The sequence below is a fragment of the Cetorhinus maximus genome, unplaced genomic scaffold (assembly GCF_964194155.1).
Source record: "Cetorhinus maximus unplaced genomic scaffold, sCetMax3.hap1.1 HAP1_SCAFFOLD_900, whole genome shotgun sequence".
Taxonomy (NCBI): Eukaryota; Metazoa; Chordata; class Chondrichthyes; order Lamniformes; family Cetorhinidae; genus Cetorhinus; species Cetorhinus maximus.
In genome coordinates, this window is record NW_027596842.1 from 56,981 (window position 1) to 80,550 (window position 23,570).

The window sequence follows — 23,570 nt, forward strand, 5'->3', positions numbered from 1 at the left end:
TCAGGTCTGGTCCGGGCGGCCAGGCATCAGCCGGGGCGGGATACTGGTCTCCGGGCCGTACAGCTGCGACGCTCTCCGCTCGAGGGCCTCCACCGTCTTCCCCACCACCTCGTCGAAGAAGAGGGTGGCCAACTGGGAGTGCAGCAGAGATCGAAATTCGAAAGAGATCTGCGGGGTCAGACAAGGTTTAAAGGTCACTCCGAGCCACACAGCGAAGCCAGGAACCAAAACAATCATCTCCCGGAGCCGACCGCCAACTGAACTCTGGCCTGCTTGGTCCGTGAGGAACACCTAACGCAGGGTGGAACAGCCGGAGTACAGGCTGCTCACCCCCATCCCCGCCCCACCACCGCACAGGGGAGGTCGGTGTGATGAGGCGTCTAGTGCAAGGACCGAGCTGAGGGAGGGGGTTCCAGGGCTCGGGTCCCCAGGCAGCTGAAGGCACGGCCGCCAATGGTGGAGCGATGGGAATCAGGGGAGAGGCTGGAATTGGAGGAGCGCAAAGATCTCGGAGGGTGGTAGGGGCTGGAGGAGGTTACAGAGATATGGAGGGTTGTAGGGGCTGGAGGAGGTTACAGAGATAGGGAGGGTTCTAGGGGCTGGAGGAGGTTACAGAGATAGGGAGGGTTGTAGGAGCTGGAGGAGGTTACAGAGATAGGGAGGGTTGTAGGGGTTGGAGGAGGTTACAGAGATAGGGAGGGTTGTAGGGGTTGGAGGAGGTTACAGAGATAGGGTTGTAGGAGCTGGAGGAGTTTACAGAGATAGGGAGGGTTGTAGGGGACTGGAGGAGGTAACAGAGATAGGGAGGGTTGTGGGGCTGGAGGAGGTTACAGAGATAGGGTGGGTCGTAGGGGACTGGAGGGGGTTACAGAGATAGGGAGGGTTGTAGGAGCCGGAGGCGGTTACAGAGATAGGGAGGGGTGTAGGAGCTGGAGGGGGTTACAGAGATAGGGAGGGGTGTAGGGGCTGGAGGGGGTAACAGAGATAGGGAGGGTTGTAGGGGCTGGAGGAGGTTACAGAGATAGGGAGGGGTGTAGGGGCTGGAGGAGGTTACAGAGATAGGGAGGGGTGTAGGGGCTGGAGGAGGTTACAGAGATAGGGAGGGGTGTAGGGGCTGGAGGAGGTTACAGAGATAGGGAGGGTTGTAGGGGTTGGAGGAGGTTACAGAGATAGGGAGGGTTGTAGGGGTTGGAGGAGGTTACAGAGATAGGGAGGGTTGTAGGGGTTGGAGGAGGTTACAGAGATAGGGAGGGTTGTAGGGGCTGGAGGAGTTTACAGAGATAGGGAGGGTTGTAGGGGACTGGAGGAGGTAACAGAGATAGGGAGGGTTGTGGGGCTGGAGGAGGTTACAGAGATAGGGTGGGTCGTAGGGGACTGGAGGGGGTTACAGAGATAGGGAGGGTTGTAGGAGCCGGAGGCGGTTACAGAGATAGGGAGGGGTGTAGGAGCTGGAGGGGGTTACAGAGATAGGGAGGGGTGTAGGGGCTGGAGGGTGTAACAGAGATAGGGAGGGTTGTAGGGGCTGGAGGAGGTTACAGAGATAGGGAGGGGTGTAGGGGCTGGTGGAGGTTGCAGAGATAGGGAGGATTGTAGGGGCTGGAGGAGGTTACAGAGATAGGGAGGGTTATGGGGCTGGAGGAGGTTACAGGGATAGGGAGGGTTGTAGGGTCTGGAGGAGGTTACAGAGATAGGGAGGGGTGTAGGGGCTGGAGGTGGTTACAGAGATAGGGAGGGTTGTAGGGGCTGGAGGAGGTTACAGAGATAGGGAGGGGTGAAGGGGCCGGAGGAGGTTACAGAGATAGGGAGGGGTGTAGGAGCTGGAGGGGGTTACAGAGATAGGGAGGGGTGTAGGGGCTGGAGGGGGTTACAGAGATAAGGAGGGTTGTAGGGGCTGGAGGAGGTTACAGAGATAGGGAGGGGTGTAGGGGCCGGTGGAGGTTGCAGAGATAGGGAGGGTTGTAGGGGCTGGAGGAGGTTACAGAGATAGGGAGGGTTATGGGGCTGGAGGAGGTTACAGAGATAGGGAGGGTTGTAGAGGCTGGTGGAGGATACAGAGATAGGGAGGGATGTAGGGGGCTGGTGGAGGTTACAGAGAAAGGAAGGGTCGTAGGGGCTGGAGGAGGTTACAGAGAAAGGGAGGGTCATAGGGGCTGGAGGAGGTAATAGGGATAGGGAGAGTTGTAAGGGCTGGAGGAAGTTACAGAGATAGGGAGGGTTGTAGGGGGTTGGTGGAGGTTACAATGATAGGGAAGGTTGTAGAGACTGGAGGAGGTTACAGAGATAGTGAGGGTTCTAGGGGCTGGAGGGGGTTACAGAGATAGGGTGGGTTGTAGGGGCTGGAGGAGGTTACAGAGATAAGGAGGGTCATAGTGGACTGGAGGAGGTTACAGGGATAAGGAGGGTCCGAGGGGCTGGAGGAAGTTACAGAGATAGGGAGGGTTGTAGGGGCTGGAGGAGGTTACAGAGATAGGGAGGTTTGTAGGGGCTAGAGGAGGTTAAAGCGATAGGGGGGGTTCTAGGGTGCCGGAGGAGGGTACAGAGATAGGGAGGGTCGTAGGGGCTGGAGGAGGTAACAGGGATAGGGAGGGATATAGGGGACAGGAGGAGGTTACAGAGGTAGGGAGGGCTGTAGGGGCTGGAGGAGATACAGAGATAGGGAGAGTTGTAGGGGCTGGAGGAATTTACAGAGATAGGGTTGTATGGGACTGGAGGAAGTTACAGAGATAGGGAGGGTTGTTGGGTTCTGGAGTAGGTTACAGAGAGAGGGAGGGTCGTAGTGGACTGGAGGAGGTTACAGAGATAGGAAGGGTCGTAGTGGACTGGAGGAGGTTACAGAGATAGGGAGGGGTGTAGGTGCTGGAGGAGGTTACAGAGATAGGGAGGGTTGTACGGGCTGGGGAGGTTACAGAGATCAGGAGGGTTGTGGAGCTGGAGGAGGTTACAGAGATAGGGAGGGCTGGAGAACGTTACAGAGATAGGGACCCTTGTAGAGGGCTGGAGGAGGTTACTGTGATATGGAGGATTACAGAGGGCTGGAGGAGGTTACTGAGATAGGGTGGGTTGTAGGAGCTGGAGGAGTTTACAGAGATAGGGAGGGTTGTAGGGGACTGGAGGAGGTAACAGAGATAGGGAGGGTTGTGGGGCTGGAGGAGGTTACAGAGATAGGGTGGGTCGTAGGGGACTGGAGGGGGTTACAGAGATAGGGAGGGTTGTAGGAGCCGGAGGCGGTTACAGAGATAGGGAGGGGTGTAGGAGCTGGAGGGGGTTACAGAGATAGGGAGGGGTGTAGGGGCTGGAGGGGGTAACAGAGATAGGGAGGGTTGTAGGGGCTGGAGGAGGTTACAGAGATAGGGAGGGGTGTAGGGGCTGGAGGAGGTTACAGAGATAGGGAGGGGTGTAGGGGCTGGAGGAGGTTACAGAGATAGGGAGGGGTGTAGGGGCTGGAGGAGGTTACAGAGATAGGGAGGGTTGTAGGGGTTGGAGGAGGTTACAGAGATAGGGAGGGTTGTAGGGGTTGGAGGAGGTTACAGAGATAGGGAGGGTTGTAGGGGTTGGAGGAGGTTACAGAGATAGGGAGGGTTGTAGGGGCTGGAGGAGTTTACAGAGATAGGGAGGGTTGTAGGGGACTGGAGGAGGTAACAGAGATAGGGAGGGTTGTGGGGCTGGAGGAGGTTACAGAGATAGGGTGGGTCGTAGGGGACTGGAGGGGGTTACAGAGATAGGGAGGGTTGTAGGAGCCGGAGGCGGTTACAGAGATAGGGAGGGGTGTAGGAGCTGGAGGGGGTTACAGAGATAGGGAGGGGTGTAGGGGCTGGAGGGTGTAACAGAGATAGGGAGGGTTGTAGGGGCTGGAGGAGGTTACAGAGATAGGGAGGGGTGTAGGGGCTGGTGGAGGTTGCAGAGATAGGGAGGATTGTAGGGGCTGGAGGAGGTTACAGAGATAGGGAGGGTTATGGGGCTGGAGGAGGTTACAGGGATAGGGAGGGTTGTAGGGTCTGGAGGAGGTTACAGAGATAGGGAGGGGTGTAGGGGCTGGAGGTGGTTACAGAGATAGGGAGGGTTGTAGGGGCTGGAGGAGGTTACAGAGATAGGGAGGGGTGAAGGGGCCGGAGGAGGTTACAGAGATAGGGAGGGGTGTAGGAGCTGGAGGGGGTTACAGAGATAGGGAGGGGTGTAGGGGCTGGAGGGGGTTACAGAGATAAGGAGGGTTGTAGGGGCTGGAGGAGGTTACAGAGATAGGGAGGGGTGTAGGGGCCGGTGGAGGTTGCAGAGATAGGGAGGGTTGTAGGGGCTGGAGGAGGTTACAGAGATAGGGAGGGTTATGGGGCTGGAGGAGGTTACAGAGATAGGGAGGGTTGTAGAGGCTGGTGGAGGATACAGAGATAGGGAGGGATGTAGGGGGCTGGTGGAGGTTACAGAGAAAGGAAGGGTCGTAGGGGCTGGAGGAGGTTACAGAGAAAGGGAGGGTCATAGGGGCTGGAGGAGGTAATAGGGATAGGGAGAGTTGTAAGGGCTGGAGGAAGTTACAGAGATAGGGAGGGTTGTAGGGGGTTGGTGGAGGTTACAATGATAGGGAAGGTTGTAGAGACTGGAGGAGGTTACAGAGATAGTGAGGGTTCTAGGGGCTGGAGGGGGTTACAGAGATAGGGTGGGTTGTAGGGGCTGGAGGAGGTTACAGAGATAAGGAGGGTCATAGTGGACTGGAGGAGGTTACAGGGATAAGGAGGGTCCGAGGGGCTGGAGGAAGTTACAGAGATAGGGAGGGTTGTAGGGGCTGGAGGAGGTTACAGAGATAGGGAGGTTTGTAGGGGCTAGAGGAGGTTAAAGCGATAGGGGGGGTTCTAGGGTGCCGGAGGAGGGTACAGAGATAGGGAGGGTCGTAGGGGCTGGAGGAGGTAACAGGGATAGGGAGGGATATAGGGGACAGGAGGAGGTTACAGAGGTAGGGAGGGCTGTAGGGGCTGGAGGAGATACAGAGATAGGGAGAGTTGTAGGGGCTGGAGGAATTTACAGAGATAGGGTTGTATGGGACTGGAGGAAGTTACAGAGATAGGGAGGGTTGTTGGGTTCTGGAGTAGGTTACAGAGAGAGGGAGGGTCGTAGTGGACTGGAGGAGGTTACAGAGATAGGAAGGGTCGTAGTGGACTGGAGGAGGTTACAGAGATAGGGAGGGGTGTAGGTGCTGGAGGAGGTTACAGAGATAGGGAGGGTTGTACGGGCTGGGGAGGTTACAGAGATCAGGAGGGTTGTGGAGCTGGAGGAGGTTACAGAGATAGGGAGGGCTGGAGAACGTTACAGAGATAGGGACCCTTGTAGAGGGCTGGAGGAGGTTACTGTGATATGGAGGATTACAGAGGGCTGGAGGAGGTTACTGAGATAGGGTGGGTTGTAGGAGCTGGAGGAGTTTACAGAGATAGGGAGGGTTGTAGGGGACTGGAGGAGGTAACAGAGATAGGGAGGATTGTGGGGCTGGAGGAGGTTACAGAGATAGGGTGGGTCGTAGGGGACTGGAGGGGGTTACAGAGATAGGGAGGGTTGTAGGAGCCGGAGGCGGTTACAGAGATAGGGAGGGGTGTAGGAGCTGGAGGGGGTTACAGAGATAGGGAGGGGTGTAGGGGCTGGAGGGGGTAACAGAGATAGGGAGGGTTGTAGGGGCTGGAGGAGGTTACAGAGATAGGGAAGGGTGTAGGGGCTGGAGGAGGTTACAGAGATAGGGAGGGGTGTAGGGGCTGGAGGAGGTTACAGAGATAGGGAGGGGTGTAGGGGCTGGAGGAGGTTACAGAGATAGGGAGGGTTGTAGGGGTTGGAGGAGGTTACAGAGATAGGGAGGGTTGTAGGGGTTGGAGGAGGTTACAGAGATAGGGAGGGTTGTAGGGGTTGGAGGAGGTTACAGAGATAGAGAGGGTTGTAGGGGCTGGAGGAGTTTACAGAGATAGGGAGGGTTGTAGGGGACTGGAGGAGGTAACAGAGATAGGGAGGGTTGTGGGGCTGGAGGAGGTTACAGAGATAGGGTGGGTCGTAGGGGACTGGAGGGGGTTACAGAGATAGGGAGGGTTGTAGGAGCCGGAGGCGGTTACAGAGATAGGGAGGGGTGTAGGAGCTGGAGGGGGTTACAGAGATAGGGAGGGGTGTAGGGGCTGGAGGGTGTAACAGAGATAGGGAGGGTTGTAGGGGCTGGAGGAGGTTACAGAGATAGGGAGGGGTGTAGGAGCTGGAGGGGGTTACAGAGATAGGGAGGGGTGTAGGGGCTGGAGGGTGTAACAGAGATAGGGAGGGTTGTAGGGTCTGGAGGAGGTTACAGAGATAGGGAGGGTTGTAGGGGCTGGAGGAGGTTACAGAGATAGGGAGGGGTGTAGGGTCTGGAGGAGGTAACAGAGATAGGGAGGATTGTAGGGGCTGGAGGAGGTTACAGAGATAGGGAGGGTTATGGGGCTGGAGGAGGTTACAGGGATAGGGAGGGTTGTAGGGTCTGGAGGAGGTTACAGAGATAGGGAGGGTTGTAGGGGACTGGAGGAGGTTACATAGATAGGGAGGGTTGTAGGGGCTGGAAGAGGTTACAGAGATAGGGAGGGTTGTAGGGGGCTGGAGTAGGTTACAGAGATAGGGAGGGGTGTAGGGGCTGGAGGAGGTTACAGAGATAGGGAGGGTTGTAGGGGCTGGAGGAGGTTATAGAGATAGGGAGGGGTGAAGGGGCCGGAGGAGGTTACAGAGATAGGGAGGGGTGTAGGAGCTGGAGGGGGTTACAGAGATAGGGAGGGGTGTAGGGGCTGGAGGGGGTTACAGAGATAAGGAGGGTTGTAGGGGCTGGAGGAGGTTACAGAGATAGGGAGGGGTGTAGGGGCCGGTGGAGGTTGCAGAGATAGGGAGGGTTGTAGGGGCTGGAGGAGGTTACAGAGATAGGGAGGGTTATGGGGCTGGAGGAGGTTACAGAGATAGGGAGGGTTGTAGAGGCTGGTGGAGGATACAGAGATAGGGAGGGATGTAGGGGGCTGGTGGAGGTTACAGAGAAAGGAAGGGTCGTAGGGGCTGGAGGAGGTTACAGAGAAAGGGAGGGTCATAGGGGCTGGAGGAGGTAATAGGGATAGGGAGAGTTGTAAGGGCTGGAGGAAGTTACAGAGATAGGGAGGGTTGTAGGGGGTTGGTGGAGGTTACAATGATAGGGAAGGTTGTAGAGACTGGAGGAGGTTACAGAGATAGGGAGGGTTCTAGGGGCTGGAGGGGGTTACAGAGATAGGGTGGGTTGTAGGGGCTGGAGGAGGTTACAGAGATAAGGAGGGTCATAGTGGACTGGAGGAGGTTACAGGGATAAGGAGGGTCCGAGGGGCTGGAGGAAGTTACAGAGATAGGGAGGGTTGTAGGGGTTAGAGGAGGTTAAAGCGATAGTGGGGGCTCTAGGGGGCCGGAGGAGCGTACAGAAATAGGGAGGGTCGTAGGGGCTGGAGGAGGTAACAGGGATAGGGAGGGATATAGGGGACAGGAGGAGGTTACAGAGGTAGGGGAGGGTTGTAGTGGCTGGAGGAGATTACAGAGATAGGGAGGGTTGTAGGGGCTGGAGGAGTTTACAGAGACGGGGAGGGGTGTAGGGGCTGGAGGAGGTGACAGAGATAGGGAGGGATGTAGGGGCTGGAGGAGTTTACAGAGATAGGGAGGGTTGTATGGGACTGGAGGAAGTTACAGAGATAGGGAGGGTTGTCTGGGACTGGAGGAGGTTACAGAGATAGGGAGGGTTGTAGGGTACTGGAGGAGGTTACAGAGATAGTGAGGGTCGTAGTGGACTGCAGGAGGTTACAGGGATAGTGAGGTTTGTAGGGGATGGAGGAAGTAACAGAGATAGGGAGGGTTGTAGGGACTGGAGGAGGTTACAGAGATAGGGAGGGTTTTAGGTGCTGGAGGAGGTTACAGAGATAGGGAGGGTTGTACGGGCTGGAGGAGGTTACAGAGATAGGGAGGGTTGTAGGGGCTGGAGGAGGTTACAGAGATAGGGAGGTTTGTAGGGGCTGGAGGAGGTTACAGAGATAGGGAGGGTTGTAGGGGCTGGAGGAGGTAACAGGGATAGGGAGGGATATAGGGGACAGGAGGAGGTTACAGAGGTAGGGAGGGCTGTAGGGGCTGGAGGAGATACAGAGATAGGGAGAGTTGTAGGGGCTGGAGGAATTTACAGAGATAGGGTTGTATGGGACTGGAGGAAGTTACAGAGATAGGGAGGGTTGTTGGGTTCTGGAGTAGGTTACAGAGAGAGGGAGGGTCGTAGTGGACTGGAGGAGGTTACAGAGATAGGAAGGGTCGTAGTGGACTGGAGGAGGTTACAGAGATAGGGAGGGGTGTAGGTGCTGGAGGAGGTTACAGAGATAGGGAGGGTTGTACGGGCTGGGGAGGTTACAGAGATCAGGAGGGTTGTGGAGCTGGAGGAGGTTACAGAGATAGGGAGGGCTGGAGAACGTTACAGAGATAGGGACCCTTGTAGAGGGCTGGAGGAGGTTACTGTGATATGGAGGTTTACAGAGGGCTGGAGGAGGTTACTGAGATAGGGTGGTTTGTAGGAGCTGGAGGAGTTTACAGAGATAGGGAGGGTTGTAGGGGACTGGAGGAGGTAACAGAGATAGGGAGGATTGTGGGGCTGGAGGAGGTTACAGAGATAGGGTGGGTCGTAGGGGACTGGAGGGGGTTACAGAGATAGGGAAGGTTGTAGGAGCCGGAGGCGGTTACAGAGATAGGGAGGGGTGTAGGAGCTGGAGGGGGTTACAGAGATAGGGAGGGGTGTAGGGGCTGGAGGGGGTAACAGAGATAGGGAGGGTTGTAGGGGCTGGAGGAGGTTACAGAGATAGGGAGGGGTGTAGGGGCTGGAGGAGGTTACAGAGATAGGGAGGGGTGTAGGGGCTGGAGGAGGTTACAGAGATAGGGAGGGGTGTAGGGGCTGGAGGAGGTTACAGAGATAGGGAGGGTTGTAGGGGTTGGAGGAGGTTACAGAGATAGGGAGGGTTGTAGGGGTTGGAGGAGGTTACAGAGATAGGGAGGGTTGTAGGGGTTGGAGGAGGTTACAGAGATAGGGAGGGTTGTAGGGGCTGGAGGAGTTTACAGAGATAGGGAGGGTTGTAGGGGACTGGAGGAGGTAACAGAGATAGGGAGGGTTGTGGGGCTGGAGGAGGTTACAGATATAGGGTGGGTCGTAGGGGACTGGAGGGGGTTACAGAGATAGGGAGGGTTGTAGGAGCCGGAGGCGGTTACAGAGATAGGGAGGGGTGTAGGAGCTGGAGGGGGTTACAGAGATAGGGAGGGGTGTAGGGGCTGGAGGGTGTAACAGAGATAGGGAGGGTTGTAGGGGCTGGTGGAGGTTGCAGAGATAGGGAGGATTGTAGGGGCTGGAGGAGGTTACAGAGATAGGGAGGGTTATGGGGCTGGAGGAGGTTACAGGGATAGGGAGGGTTGTAGGGTCTGGAGGAGGTTACAGAGATAGGGAGGGTTGTAGGGGACTGGAGGAGGTTACATAGATAGGGAGGGTTGTAGGGGCTGGAGGAGGTTACAGAGATAGGGAGGGTTGTAGGGGGCTGGAGTAGGTTACAGAGATAGGGAGGGGTGTAGGGGCTGGAGGAGGTTACAGAGATAGGGAGGGGTGTAGGGGCTGGTGGAGGTTGCAGAGATAGGGAGGATTGTAGGGGCTGGAGGAGGTTACAGAGATAGGGAGGGTTATGGGGCTGGAGGAGGTTACAGGGATAGGGAGGGTTGTAGGGTCTGGAGGAGGTTACAGAGATAGGGAGGGTTGTAGGGGACTGGAGGAGGTTACATAGATAGGGAGGGTTGTAGGGGCTGGAGGAGGTTACAGAGATAGGGAGGGTTGTAGGGGGCTGGAGTAGGTTACAGAGATAGGGAGGGGTGTAGGGGCTGGAGGAGGTTACAGAGATAGGGAGGGTTGTAGGGGCTGGAGGAGGTTACAGAGATAGGGAGGGGTGAAGGGGCCGGAGGAGGTTACAGAGATAGGGAGAGGTGTAGGAGCTGGAGGGGGTTACAGAGATAGGGAGGGGTGTAGGGGCTGGAGGGGGTTACAGAGATAAGGAGGGTTGTAGGGGCTGGAGGAGGTTACAGAGATAGGGAGGGGTGTAGGGGCCGATGGAGGTTGCATAGATAGGGAGGGTTGTAGGGGCTGGAGGAGGTTACAGAGATAGGGAGGGTTATGGGGCTGGAGGAGGTTACAGAGATAGGGAGGGTTTTAGGTGCTGGAGGAGGTTACAGAGATAGGGAGGGTTGTACAGGTTGGAGGAGGTTACAGAGATAGGGAGGGTTGTAGGGGCTGGAGGAGGTTACAGAGATAGGGAGGTTTGTAGGGGCTAGAGGAGGTTAAAGCGATAGGGGGGGTTCTAGGGTGCCGGAGGAGGTTACAGAGGTAGGGAGGGCTGTAGGGGCTGGAGGAGATACAGAGATAGGGAGAGTTGTAGGGGCTGGAGGAATTTACAGAGATAGGGTTGTATGGGACTGGAGGAAGTTACAGAGATAGGGAGGGTTGTTGGGTTCTGGAGTAGGTTACAGAGAGAGGGAGGGTCGTAGTGGACTGGAGGAGGTTACAGAGATAGGAAGGGTCGTAGTGGACTGGAGGAGGTTACAGAGATAGGGAGGGGTGTAGGTGCTGGAGGAGGTTACAGAGATAGGGAGGGTTGTACGGGCTGGGGAGGTTACAGAGATCAGGAGGGTTGTGGAGCTGGAGGAGGTTACAGAGATAGGGAGGGCTGGAGAACGTTACAGAGATAGGGACCCTTGTAGAGGGCTGGAGGAGGTTACTGTGATATGGAGGATTACAGAGGGCTGGAGGAGGTTACTGAGATAGGGTGGGTTGTAGGAGCTGGAGGAGGTTACAGAGATAGGGAGGGTTGTGGAGCTGGAGGATGTTATATCGAAAGGGAGGCTTGTAAGGGCTGGAGGAGGTTACAGAGATAGGGAAAGTTGTAGAGGGCTAGAGGAGGTTACTGACATAGGGAGGGTTGCAGGAGCTGGAGGGGGTTCCAGAGATAGGGAGGGTTGTAGGGGCTGGAGGAGGTTACAGAGATAGGGAGGGTTGTAGGGGCTGGAGGAGGTTACAGAGATAGGGAGAGTTGTAGGGCACTGGAGGAGGTAACAGAGATAGGGAGGGTCGTAAGGGCTGGAGGAGGTTCCTGAGATAGGGAGGGTTGTAGGGGCTGGAGGAGGTTACAGAGATAGGGAGGGTTGTAGGGCACTGGAGGAGGTAACAGAGATAGGGAGGGTCGTAGGGGCTGGAGGAGGTTACAGAGACATGAAGGTCTGTAGAGGGCTGGAGGAGGTAACAGGGATAGGAAGAGTTGTAAGGGCTGGAGGAAGTTACAGAGATAGGGAGGGTTGTAGGGGGCTGGTGGAGGTTACAATGATAGGGAAGGTTGTAGAGCCTGGAGGAGGTTACAGAGATAGGGAGAGTTGTAGGGGCTGGAGGTGGTTACAGAGATAGGGAAGGTTGTAGATAATGGGAGAGGTTACAGAGATAGGTTTGTAGGAGTTGGAGGAGGTTACAGAAATAGGGAGGGTTCTAGGGGCTGCAGGAAGTTTCAGAGATAGGGAGGGTTGGAGGGGCTGGAGGAGGTTACAGAGATAGCGAGGGTTGTCTGGGACTGGAGGAGGTTACAGAGATAGGGAGGGTTGTAGGGTACTGGAGGAGGTTACAGAGATAGTGAGGGTCATAGTGGACTGCAGGAGGTTACAGAGATAGGGAGGGTCGTACGGGCTGGAGGAGGTTACAGAGATAGGGAGGGTTGTAGGGGCTGGAGGAGGTTACAGAGATAGGGAGGTTTGTAGGGGCTAGAGGAGGTTAAAGCGATAGGGGGGGTTCTAGGGTGCCGGAGGAGGGTACAGAGATAGGGAGGGTCGTAGGGGCTGGAGGAGGTAACAGGGATAGGGAGGGATATAGGGGACAGGAGGAGGTTACAGAGGTAGGGAGGGCTGTAGGGGCTGGAGGAGATACAGAGATAGGGAGAGTTGTAGGGGCTGGAGGAATTTACAGAGATAGGGTTGTATGGGACTGGAGGAAGTTACAGAGATAGGGAGGGTTGTTGGGTTCTGGAGTAGGTTACAGAGAGAGGGAGGGTCGTAGTGGACTGGAGGAGGTTACAGAGATAGGAAGGGTCGTAGTGGACTGGAGGAGGTTACAGAGATAGGGAGGGGTGTAGGTGCTGGAGGAGGTTACAGAGATAGGGAGGGTTGTACGGGCTGGGGAGGTTACAGAGATCAGGAGGGTTGTGGAGCTGGAGGTGGTTACAGAGATAGGGAGGGCTGGAGAACGTTACAGAGATTGGAACCCTTGTAGAGGGCTGGAGGAGGTTACTGTGATATGGAGGATTACAGAGGGCTGGAGGAGGTTACTGAGATAGGGTGGGTTGTAGGAGCTGGAGGAGGTTACAGAGATAGGGAGGGTTGTGGAGCTGGAGGATGTTATATCGAAAGGGAGGCTTGTAAGGGCTGGAGGAGGTTACAGAGATAGGGAAAGTTGTAGAGGGCTAGAGGAGGTTACTGACATAGGGAGGGGGTTCCAGAGATAGGGAGGGTTGTAGGGGCTGGAGGAGGTTACAGAGATAGGGAGGGTTGTAGGGGCTGGAGGAGGTTACAGAGATAGGGAGAGTTGTAGGGCACTGGAGGAGGTAACAGAGATAGGGAGGGTCGTAGGGGCTGGAGGAGGTTACTGAGATAGGGAGGGTTGTAGGGGCTGGAGGAGGTTACAGAGATAGGGAGGGTTGTAGGGCACTGGAGGAGGTAACAGAGATAGGGAGGGTCGTAGGGGCTGGAGGAGGTTACAGAGACATGAAGGTCTGTAGAGGGCTGGAGGGGGTAACAGAGATAGGGAGGGTTGTGGAGCCGGAGGAGCTTACAAAGATAGGGAGGGTTGTAGGGGCTGGAGGAGGTTGCAGGAGGCTTGTTGGGGTTGGAGGAGGCTACAGAGATAGGGCGGGTTGGAGAGGGCTGGAGGAGGTTACAGAGATAGGGAGGGTTGCAGGGACTGGATGAGGTTACAGAGATAGGGAGGGTTGTAGGGGCTGAAGGAGGTTACAGAGATAACGAGGCTTGTAGGGGCTGGAGGAGATTACAGGGATAGGGAGAGTTGTAGGGGCTGGAGCAGCTTACAGCGATAGGGAGGGTTGTAGGGGCTGGAGGAGGTTACAGAGATAGGGAGGGGTGTAGGGGCCGGAGGAGGTTACAGAGATAGGGAGGGTTGTAGGGGCTGGAGGAGGTTACAGAGATAGGGAGGGTTGTAGGGGCTGGAGGAGGTTACAGAGATAGGGAGGGTTGTAGGGGCTGGAGGAGGTTACAGAGATAGGGAGGGTTGTAGGGGCTGGAGGACGTTACAGAGATAGGGAGGGTTGTAGGGGCTGGAGGAGGTTACAGGGATAGGGAGGGATGTAGGGGGCTGGTGGAGGTTACAGAGAAAGGAAGGGTCGTAGGGGCTGGAGGAGGTTACAGGGAAAGGGAGGGTCGTAGGGGCTGGAGGAGGTAACAGGGATAGGGAGAGTTGTAAGGGCTGGAGGAAGTTACAGAGATAGGGAGGGTTGTAGGGGGCTGGTGGAGGTTACAATGATAGGGAAGGTTGTAGAGCCTGGAGGAGGTTACAGAGATAGGGAGAGTTGTAGGGGCTGGAGGTGGTTACAGAGATAAGGAGGGTTGTAAGGGCCGGAGGAGGGTACAGAGATAGGGAGGTTTGTAGGGGCTAGAGGAGGTTAAAACGTTGGGGGGGGTTCTAGGGTGCCGGAGGAGGGTACAGAGATAGGGAGGGTCGTAGGGGCTGGAGGAGGTAACAGGGATAGGGAGGGATATAGGGGACAGGAGGAGGTTACAGAGGTAGGGAGGGTTGTAGGGGCTGGTGGAGGTTACTGAGATAGGGAGGGTTGTAGGAGTTGGAGAAGGTTACAGAGATAGCGAGGCTTGAAGGGGCTGGATGAGGATATAGACATAGGGAGGTTTGTAGGGGCTGGAGGAGGTTACAGAGATAGGGAGGGGTGTAGGGGCTGGAGGAGGTTACAGAGATAGGGAGGGGTGCAGGGCACTGGAGGAGGTTACAGAGATAGGGAGTTTTGTAGTGGCTTGAGGAGGTTACAGAGATAGAGAGGGTCGTAGGGGCTGGAGGAGGTTACAGACATAGGGAGGGTTGTAGGGGCTGGAGGAGTTTACAGGGATAGGGAGGGCCGAAGGGGCAGGAGGAGGTTACAGAAATAGGGAAGGTTGTAGAGGGCTGGAGGAGCTTACAGAGATAGGGACGGTTTTAGGGGCTAGGGGAGGTTACAGAGACAGGAAGGTCTGTAGAGGGCTGGAGGTGGTTACAGAGATAGAGAAGGTCATAGGGGCTGGAGAAGGTTACAGAGATAGGGAGGGTCGTAGGGGCTCGAGAAGGTTGCACAGATAGGGAGGGTTGTGGAGCTGGAGGAGATTACAGAGAAAGGGAGGTTTGTAGGGGCTGGAGGAGGTTACAGAGATAGGGAAGGTTGTAGAGGGCTGGAGGAGGTTACAGAGATAGGGAGGGTTGTAGGGACTGGAGGAGGTTACAGAGATAGGGAGGGTTGTAGGGGCTGGTGGAGGTTACAGAGATAGGGAGGGTTGTGGAGCTGGAGTAGGTTACAGAGAAAGGGAGGGTTGTAGGGGCTGGAGGAGGTTACAGAGATAGGGAGGGGTGTAGGTGCTGGAGGAGGTTACAGAGATAGGGAGGGTTGTACGGGCTGGGGAGGTTACAGAGATCAGGAGGGTTGTGGAGCTGGAGGAGGTTACAGAGATAGGGAGGGCTGGAGAACGTTACAGAGATAGGGACCCTTGTAGAGGGCTGGAGGAGGTTACTGTGATATGGAGGATTACAGAGGGCTGGAGGAGGTTACTGAGATAGGGTGGGTTGTAGGAGCTGGAGGAGGTTACAGAGATAGGGAGGGTTGTACGGGCTGGGGAGGTTACAGAGATCAGGAGGGTTGTGGAGCTGGAGGTGGTTACAGAGATAGGGAGGGCTGGAGAACGTTACAGAGATAGGGACCCTTGTAGAGGGCTGGAGGAGGTTACTGTGATATGGAGGATTACAGAGGGCTGGAGGAGGTTACTGAGATAGGGTGGGTTGTAGGAGCTGGAGGAGTTTACAGAGATAGAGAGGGTTGTGGAGCTGGAGGATGTTATATCGAAAGGGAGGCTTGTAAGGGCTGGAGGAGGTTACAGAGATAGGGAAAGTTGTAGAGGGCTAGAGGAGGTTACTGACATAGGGAGGGTTGCAGGAGCTGGAGGGGGTTCCAGAGATAGGGAGGGTTGTAGGGGCTGGAGGAGGTTACAGAGATAGGGAGGGTTGTAGGGGCTGGAGGAGGTTACAGAGATAGGGAGAGTTGTAGGGCACTGGAGGAGGTAACAGAGATAGGGAGGGTCGTAGGGGCTGGAGGAGGTTACTGAGATAGGGAGGGTTGTAGGGGCTGGAGGAGGTTACAGAGATAGGGAGGGTTGTAGGGCACTGGAGGAGGTAACAGAGATAGGGACGGTCGTAGGGGCTGGAGGAGGTTACAGAGACATGAAAGTCTGTAGAGGGCTGGAGGGGGTATCAGAGATAGGGAGGGTTGTGGAGCCGGAGGAGCTTACAAAGATAGGGAGGGTTGTAGGGGCTGGAGGAGGTTGCAGGAGGCTTGTTGGGGTTGGAGGAGGCTACAGAGATAGGGAGGGTTGGAGAGGGCTGGAGGAGGTTACAGAGATAGGGAGGGTTGTAGGGACTGGATGAGGTTACAGAGATAGGGAGGGTTGTAGGGGCTGGAGGAGGTTACAGAGATAACGAGGCTTGTAGGGGCTGGAGGAGGTTACAGGGATAGGGAGAGTTGTAGGGGCTGGAGCAGCTTACAGCGATAGGGAGGGTTGTAGGGGCTGGAGGAGGTTACAGAGATAGGGAGGGGTGTAGGGGCCGGAGGAGGTTACAGAGATAGGGAGGGTTGTAGGGGCTGGAAGAGGTTACAGAGACATGAAGGTCTGTAGAGGGCTGGAGGGGGTAACAGAGATAGGGAGGGTTGTGGAGCTGGAGGAGCTTACAAAGATAGGGAGGGTTGTAGGGGCTGGAGGAGGTTGCAGGAGGCTTGTTGGGGTTGGAGGAGGTTACAGAGATAGGGAGGGCTGGAGAGGGCTGGAGGAGGTTACAGAGATAGGAAGGGTTGTAGGGACTGGATGAGGTTACAGACATAGGGAGGGTTGTAGGGGCTGGAGGAGGTTACAGAGATAACAAGGCTTGTAGGGGTTGGAGGAGGTTACAGGGATAGGGAGAGTTGTAGGGGCTGGAGCAGCTTACAGCGATAGGGAGGGTTGTAGGGGCTGGAGGAGGTTACAGAGATAGGGAGGGGTGTAGGGGCTGGAGGAGGTTACAGAGATCGGGAGGGTTGTAGGGGCTGGAGGAGGTTACAGAGATAGGGAGGGTTGTAGGGGCTGGAGGAGGTTACAGAGATAGGGAGGGTTGTAGGGGCTGGAGGAGGTTACAGAGATAGGGAGGGTTGTAAGGGCTGGAGGAGGTTACAAAGATAGGGAGGTTTGTAGGGGCTGGAGGAGGTTACAGGGATAGGGAGGGTTGTAGTGACTGGAGGAGGTTACTGAGATAGGGAGGGTTGTAGGGGCTGGAGGAGGTTACAGAGATCGAGAGGGTTGTAGGGGCTGGAGGAGGTTACAGAGATAGGGAGGGTTGTAGGGGCTGGAGGAGGTTACAGAGATAGGGAGGGTTGTAGGGGCTGGAGGAGGTTACAGAGATAGGGAGGGTTGTAGGGGCTGGGGGAGGTTACAAAGATAGGGAGGTTTGTAGGGGCTGGAGGAGGTTACAGGGATAGCGAGGGTTGTAGTGACTGGAGGAGGTTACAGAGATAGGGAGTGTTGTAGGGACTGGAGGAGGTTACAGAGATAGGGAGGGTTGTAGGGGCTGGAGGAGGTTGCAGAGATAGGGAGGGTTGTAGGGGCTGGTGGAGGTTACAGAGATAGGGAGAGTTGTAGGGGCTGGAGGAGGTTAGAGAGATAGGGAGGGTTGTAGGCGCTGGAGGAGGTTACAGAGATAGGGAGGGTTGTAAGGGCTGGAGGGGGTTACAGAGATAGGGAGAGTTGTAGGGGCTGGAGGAGGTTACAGAGATAGGGAGTGTTGTAGGGGCTGGAGGAGGTTACAGAGATAGGGAGAGTTGTAGGGGCTGGAGGAGGTTAGAGAGATAGGGAGGGTTGTAGGGACTGGAGGAGGTTACAGAAATAGGGAGGGTTGTAGGGGCTGGAGGAGGTTACAGAGATAGGGAGGGTTGTAGGGGCTGGAGGAGGTTCCAGAGATAGGGAGGGTTGTAGGGGCTGGAGGAGGTTACAGAGATAGGGAGGGTTGTAGGGGGCTGGAGGAGGTTACAGAGATAGGGAGGGGTGTAGGGGGCTGGAGGAGGTTACAGAGATAGGGAGGGGTGTAGGGGGCTGGAGGAGGTTACAGAGATAGGGAGGTGTTGTTTATGGAGCTTGGTAGCTGAGATGCTTCACAGGATCGTGTCGGAACAGTCAAAAATATTCATTATATAAAATTCTGCATCAGCTGGAGTAACCTGTCCCCAATCACGGGACCCACACTTCAGGAAGGATGTCGAGGGTCTCGGAGAGGGTGCGGAGGGAGATTTACCAGAACGGGAGCCCTGCGGGGGAGGGAGGATGAGGGGACTTCAGTTCACGTGGAGGGACTGGAGAAGCTGGGATTGCTCTCCTTAGAGCAGAGAAGGTTAAGGGGAGGAGGGGAGATTGAATCGAGGGGTTCAAAATCACGAAGTGGGGGGTTTGGGGTAGAGTAGGAGAGGGAGAGACTGTTTCCAGTGGGCGGGAGGGTCGGTAACCAGAGGGGACACAGATTGAAGAGAATCGGGAACAGAACCAGAGGGTGGGGGTGGGTGAGGGGGAGATGAGGAGAATTATTTTTTATAAACACAGCGAGTTGTTGTGATCTGGAAGGCGCTGCCTGAAAGGGCGGTGGAAACAGATTCAATAGGAGGAGGGAATCGGATAAATACTGGAAGGGGAAAAATTGCAGGGAAATGGGTGTGGGGCGGGGGGAGACTAGCTGGATAGATCTTTTTTAAGAAACAGCAGAGGCACGATGGGCCGAATGGCCTCCTCCTGTGCTGTAAATTGGCAGAGTGTAAAAGATGTGGAGGGTGCTCACCGAGAAATCGACGGTACACATGCGGGGTATCCAGGAATTCCTGGGCTGAATCGCCAGGAGGTCTCCAGGTGGTGGAAGAGTTTCCCATCGGTGCACAGCGCCTGCAGGGAGGGGGAAGGGAGATGGTGTCAGTGCAGCACTCGATCCTGAACCGAGCTCAGTGCCCCGGGGTCACACCCTGCATCCTAAAACGAGGGTCCATCTTCCCTGCTTGGGATTCGAGGTGTTTGTGGCTGCTGCAGCCTCACCTCTCGTCAAACCCAAATCGTAAACACGCAGGAACATTCACATCAGGAACTGTCCAAGAGTTGTCGGGACAGCCATAAGGACCTGACACAAGGTTGCAGCATTTATGGCACCGCCATGTTTAGCCGTCAGTGCCGTGGGTGGTATTCTAGCCACCTAGGCAGGAGGTTGTGGGTTACACTCCAACTGCAGGGACTTGAGCACAATATCCAGGCTGACACTCCAGCGCAGTGCCAAGGGAGTACCACGCTGTCGCAGGGTCAGTGCTGAGGAAGCGCCGCACTGTCGGAGGGTCAGTGCTGAGGGAGCGCCGCACTGTCGGAGTGTCAGTGCTGAGGGAGTACCACGCTGTCGCAGGGTCAGTGCTGAGGAAGCGCCGCACTGTCGGAGGGTCAGTGCTGAGGGAGCGCCGCACTGTCGGAGGGTCAGTGCTGAGGGACCGCCGCGCTGTGGGAGGGTCAGTGCTGAGGGAGCGCCGCACTGTCGGAGGGGCACTGTCGGAGGGTCAGCGCTGAGGGAGCGCCGCACTGTCGGAGGGTCAGTGCTGAGGGAGTGCCACACTGGCGGAGGATCAGTGCTGAGGGAGCGCCACACTGTCGGAGGGACAGTGCTGAGGGAGCGCTGTGCTGTCAGAGGGACAGTGCTGAGGGAGCGCCGCACTGTGGGAGGGTCAGTGCTGAGGGTGCGCCGCACTGTCGGAGGGTCAGTGCTGAGGGAGCGCCACACTGTCGGAGGGACAGTGCTGAGGGAGCGCTGCGCTGTCGGAGGGACAGTGCTGAGGGAGCGCCGCACTGTCGGAGGGTCAGTGCTGAGGGAGCGCTGTGCTGTCAGAGGGACAGTGCTGAGGGAGCGCCGCACTGTGGGAGGGTCAGCGCTGAGGGAGCGCCGCACTGTCAGAGGGACAGTGCTGAGGGAGCGCAGCACTGTTGGAGGGTCAGTGCTGAGGGAGCGCTGTGCTGTCAGAGGGACAGTGCTGAGGGAGCGCCACACTGTCGGAGGGTAAGTGCTGAGGGAGCGCTGCGCTGTCAGAGGGACAGTGCTGAGGGAGTGCCACACTGGCGGAGGATCAGTGCTGAGGGAGCGCCGCACTGTCGGAGGGATAGTGCTGAGGGAGCGCTGCACTGTGGGAGGGTCAGTGCTGTGGGAGCGCCGCACTGTGGGAGGGTCAGTGCTAAGGGAGCGCCACACTGTCGGACGGACAGCGCTGAGGGAGCGCCACACTGTCGGAGGATCAGTGCTGAGGGAGCGCCACACTGTCGGAGGGACAGTGCTGAGGGAGCGCCGCGCTGTCAGAGGGACAGTGCTGAGGGTGCGCCGCACTGTCGGAGGGTCAGTGCTGAGGGAGCGCCACACTGTCGAAGGGACAGTGCTGAGGGAGCGCTGCGCTGTCGGAGGGACAGTGCTGAGGGAGCGCCGCACTGTCGGAGGGTCAGTGCTGAGGGAGCGCTGTGCTGTCAGAGGGACAGTGCTGAGGGAGCGCCGCACTGTGGGAGGGTCAGCGCTGAGGGAGCGCCGCACTGTCAGAGGGACAGTGCTGAGGGAGCGCAGCACTGTTGGAGGGTCAGTGCTGAGGGAGCGCTGTGCTGTCAGAGGGACAGTGCTGAGGGAGCGCCACACTGTCGGAGGGTAAGTGCTGAGGGAGCGCTGCGCTGTCAGAGGGACAGTGCTGAGGGAGCGCCGCACTGTCGGAGGGTCAGTGCTGAGGGAGCGCTGTGCTGTCAGAGGGACAGTGCTGAGGGAGCGCCGCACTGTGGGAGGGTCAGTGCTGAGGGAGCGCCGCACTGTCGGAGGGTCAGCGCTGAGGGAGCGCCGCACTGTCGGAGGGTCAGCACTGAGGGAGCGCCGCACTGTCGGAGGGTCAGTGCTGAGGGAGCGCCGCACTATCGGAGGGACAGTGCTGAGGGAGTGCTGCGCTGTCAGAGGGACAGTGCTGAGGGAGCGCCGCACTATCGGAGGGTCAGTGCTGAGGGAGCGCCGCGCTGTCGGAGGGTCAGTGCTGAGGGAGCGCCGCACTGTCAGAGGGACAGTGCTGAGGGAGAGCTGCGCTGTCAGGGGGACAGTGCTGAGGGAGAGCTGCGCTGTCAGGGGGACAGTGCTGAGGGAGAGCCGCGCTGTCGGAGGGTCAGTGCTGAGGGAGCGCTGCGCTGTCGGAGGGTCGGCGCTGAAGGAGCGCCGCACTGTCGGAGGGTCGGCGCTGAGGGAGCGCCGCACTGTCAGAGGGTTGGTGCTGAGGGAGCGCCGCACTGTGGGAGGGTCAGCGCCGAGGGAGCGCCGCACTGTCAGAGGGTCGGCGCTGAGGGAGCGCCGCACTGTCGGAGGGTCAGTGCTGAGGGAGCGCCGCACTATCGGAGGGACAGTGCTGAGGGAGTGCTGCGCTGTCAGAGGGATAGTGCTGAGGGAGCGCCGCGCTGTCGGAGGGTCAGTGCTGAGGGAGCCCCGCACTGTCGGAGGGTCAGTGCTGAGGGAGTGCTGCGCTGTCAGAGGGACAGTGCTGAGGGAGAGCTGCGCTGTCAGGGGGACAGTGCTGAGGGAGAGCTGCGCTGTCAGGGGGACAGTGCTGAGGGAGAGCCGCGCTGTCGGAGGGTCAGTGCTGAGGGAGCGCCGCGCTGTCGGAGGGTCAGTGCTGAGGGAGCGCCGCGCTGTCGGAGGGTCAGTGCTGAGGGAGCGCCGCGCTGTCGGAGGGTCAGTGCTGAGGGAGCGCCGCGCTGTCGGAGGGTCAGTGCTGAGGGAGCGCCGCGCTGTCGGTGGGTCAGTGCTGAGGGAGCGCTGCGCTGTCAGGGGGACAGTGCTGAGGGAGAGCCGTGCTGTCGGAGGGTCAGTGCTGAGGGAGCGCCGCGCTGTCGGAGGGTCAGTGCTGAGGGAGCGCCGCGCTGTCGGAGGGTCAGTGCTGAGGGAGCGCCGCGCTGTCGGAGGGTCAGTGCTGAGGGAGCGCCGCACTGTCGGAGGGTCAGTGCTGAGGGAGCGCCGCGCTGTCGGAGGGTCAGCGCTGAGGGAGCGCCGCGCTGTCGGAGGGACAGTGCTGAGGGAGCGCCGCACTGTCGGAGGGTCAGTGCTGAGGGAGCGCCGCGCTGTCGGAGGGTCAGTGCTGAGGGAGCGCCGCGCTGTCGGAGGGACAGTGCTGAGGGAGCGCCGCACTGTCGGAGGGTCAGCGCTGAGGGAGCGCCGCGCTGTCGGAGGGTCAGTGCTGAGGGAGCGCCGCACTGTCGGAGGGTCAGTGCTGAGGGAGAGCTGTGCGATTGGATGAGCAGCAGTCTCTCAGTACGAACAGCAGGAATCAGGAGCTGTGAATGCCTACAATGGGGGAGAACAGATTCCTGATCGATACTGTGCAGTGGGTAATGAAGCTGCCGGACATACCTTCACCAGGTGAGGCCGGACCAGTGTGATGACCGATGTGTATTGCTCCAGTATGGGAGGGAATCCAATCTCCAGCTGAGCTCTTGCATATCCCGTACGTTTCATCAGCACAGTCGAACGTTTACACCAGGGTACAAAGTGTTTGTAATCCTCCACATTGGCTACGACATTATACATCTCCTGCATGGCGTACCTAGACAGCAGAAAACTGCATTTATATAGCGACATCCACTACCTCAGCATGCCTCAAACAGCGGCACAGCCAATGAAATATTTAGGAAGTGTTGTGATATATGAAACACAGCAGCAGGTCCCAAACCCAATAATGTGAATCATTCTCGGATAATCTGTTCTGAGGTGATGTCGGGAGTGGGATACAAACTGGTCCCAGGACTTCCGGGAGAACGGCCCCGAATCTCATTCAGAATACTGGGTGTTGCAGCGCTCCCTCAGCACTGACCCTCCGACAGTGCGGCTCTCCCTCAACACTGACCCTCCGACAGTGCGGCTCTCCCTCAGCACTGACCCTCCGACAGTGCGGCGCTCCCTCAGCACTGACCCTCCGACAGTGCGGCACTCCCTCAGCGCTGACCCTCCGACAGTGCGGCGCTCCCTCAGCGCTGACCCTCCGACAGCGCAGCGCTCCCTCAACGCTGACCCTCCGACAGTGCGGCGCTCCCTCAGCGCTGACCCTCCGACATCGCGGCACTCCCTCAGCATTGACCCTCCGACAGTGCGGCGCTCCCTCAGCGCTGACCCTCCGACACTGCGGCGCTCCCTCAGCATTGACCCTCCGACAGTGCGGCGCTCCCTCAGCGCTGACCCTCCGACAGTGTGGCGCTCGCTCAGCGCTGACCCTCCGACAGTGCGGCGCTCCCTCAGCACTGACCCTCCGACAGTGCGGCGCTCCCTCAGCGCTGACCCTCCGACACTGCGGCGCTCCCTCAATGCTGACCCTCCAACAGTGCGGCACTCCCTCAGCGCTGACCCTCCGACACTGCGACGCTCCCTCAGCGCTGCCGACAAACTCATCTTCAGCACCGAGACCCCACCTCGTTCCACAAGCCTCGGTGTGAATCCTAACGTCACTTTGTTAGATTCTAAGTAATAGCTTGAACCCAGCGAGCTTTACAACTATTCCCCAGAACTCAACTTATCTCTCCTACCCCCCTTTTATAATAATTACACTGCCTTGGCTTCACCATGACCTTTGGCCTGTAACCTCTTGCCTTTTACATCTGGGCACTCACTTGCTGCTTGACCCTTTAGCCTTGGCTCCTCTGACCCGTGGCGAGAGGAGCAATGGGAGGCCAGCACTTCCAAAATCATCTCATAAAAAGCTCACCCAAGTATCCGTCTCTCTGCAAACTCTTTCCTCCGGTTGGTCAGTGGCCCCGGAATGCTGAAGAACGTTCTGGAAGTCTGTGCCTGTCCCGTGGAGCCATAGACCTGCTCCTTTGGCCCTCTGCTCAGTCGACGGACACGAGATGACAACTGTCTGGGGTAGAATGTACACGGTGAGTAAAACATGCCATGAATCTAACGCAAAACCCTGCATTTACATAGTGCCTTTCATGGTAGGCTCAGGGATGAGGATCTGAACTCAAAATGATTCCCGTCCACACCTCAGCCCCGCCTTCAGGGGCTCACTGACCTCCACCTTCCTCCGAGTCCAGTAAAGACCCAAGTTTAAAATTCTCCTCCTCATCTTCAAATCCCTCCTTGGCCCAGACACCCACCTCCCTATCTCTGTAACCTCCTCCAGACCCTACAACCCTCCCTATCTCTGTAACCTCCTCCAGCCCCTACAGCCCTCCCTATCTCT

General features: G+C 57.5%; 1 pseudogene; it reads right to left on the bottom strand.

Annotated features, from left to right (window-relative positions):
• LOC144675043 (coenzyme Q-binding protein COQ10 homolog A, mitochondrial-like) lies at positions 1 to 23,275 on the bottom strand (annotated as a pseudogene).
• Positions 23,276 to 23,570: the final 295 nt, after the last annotated feature.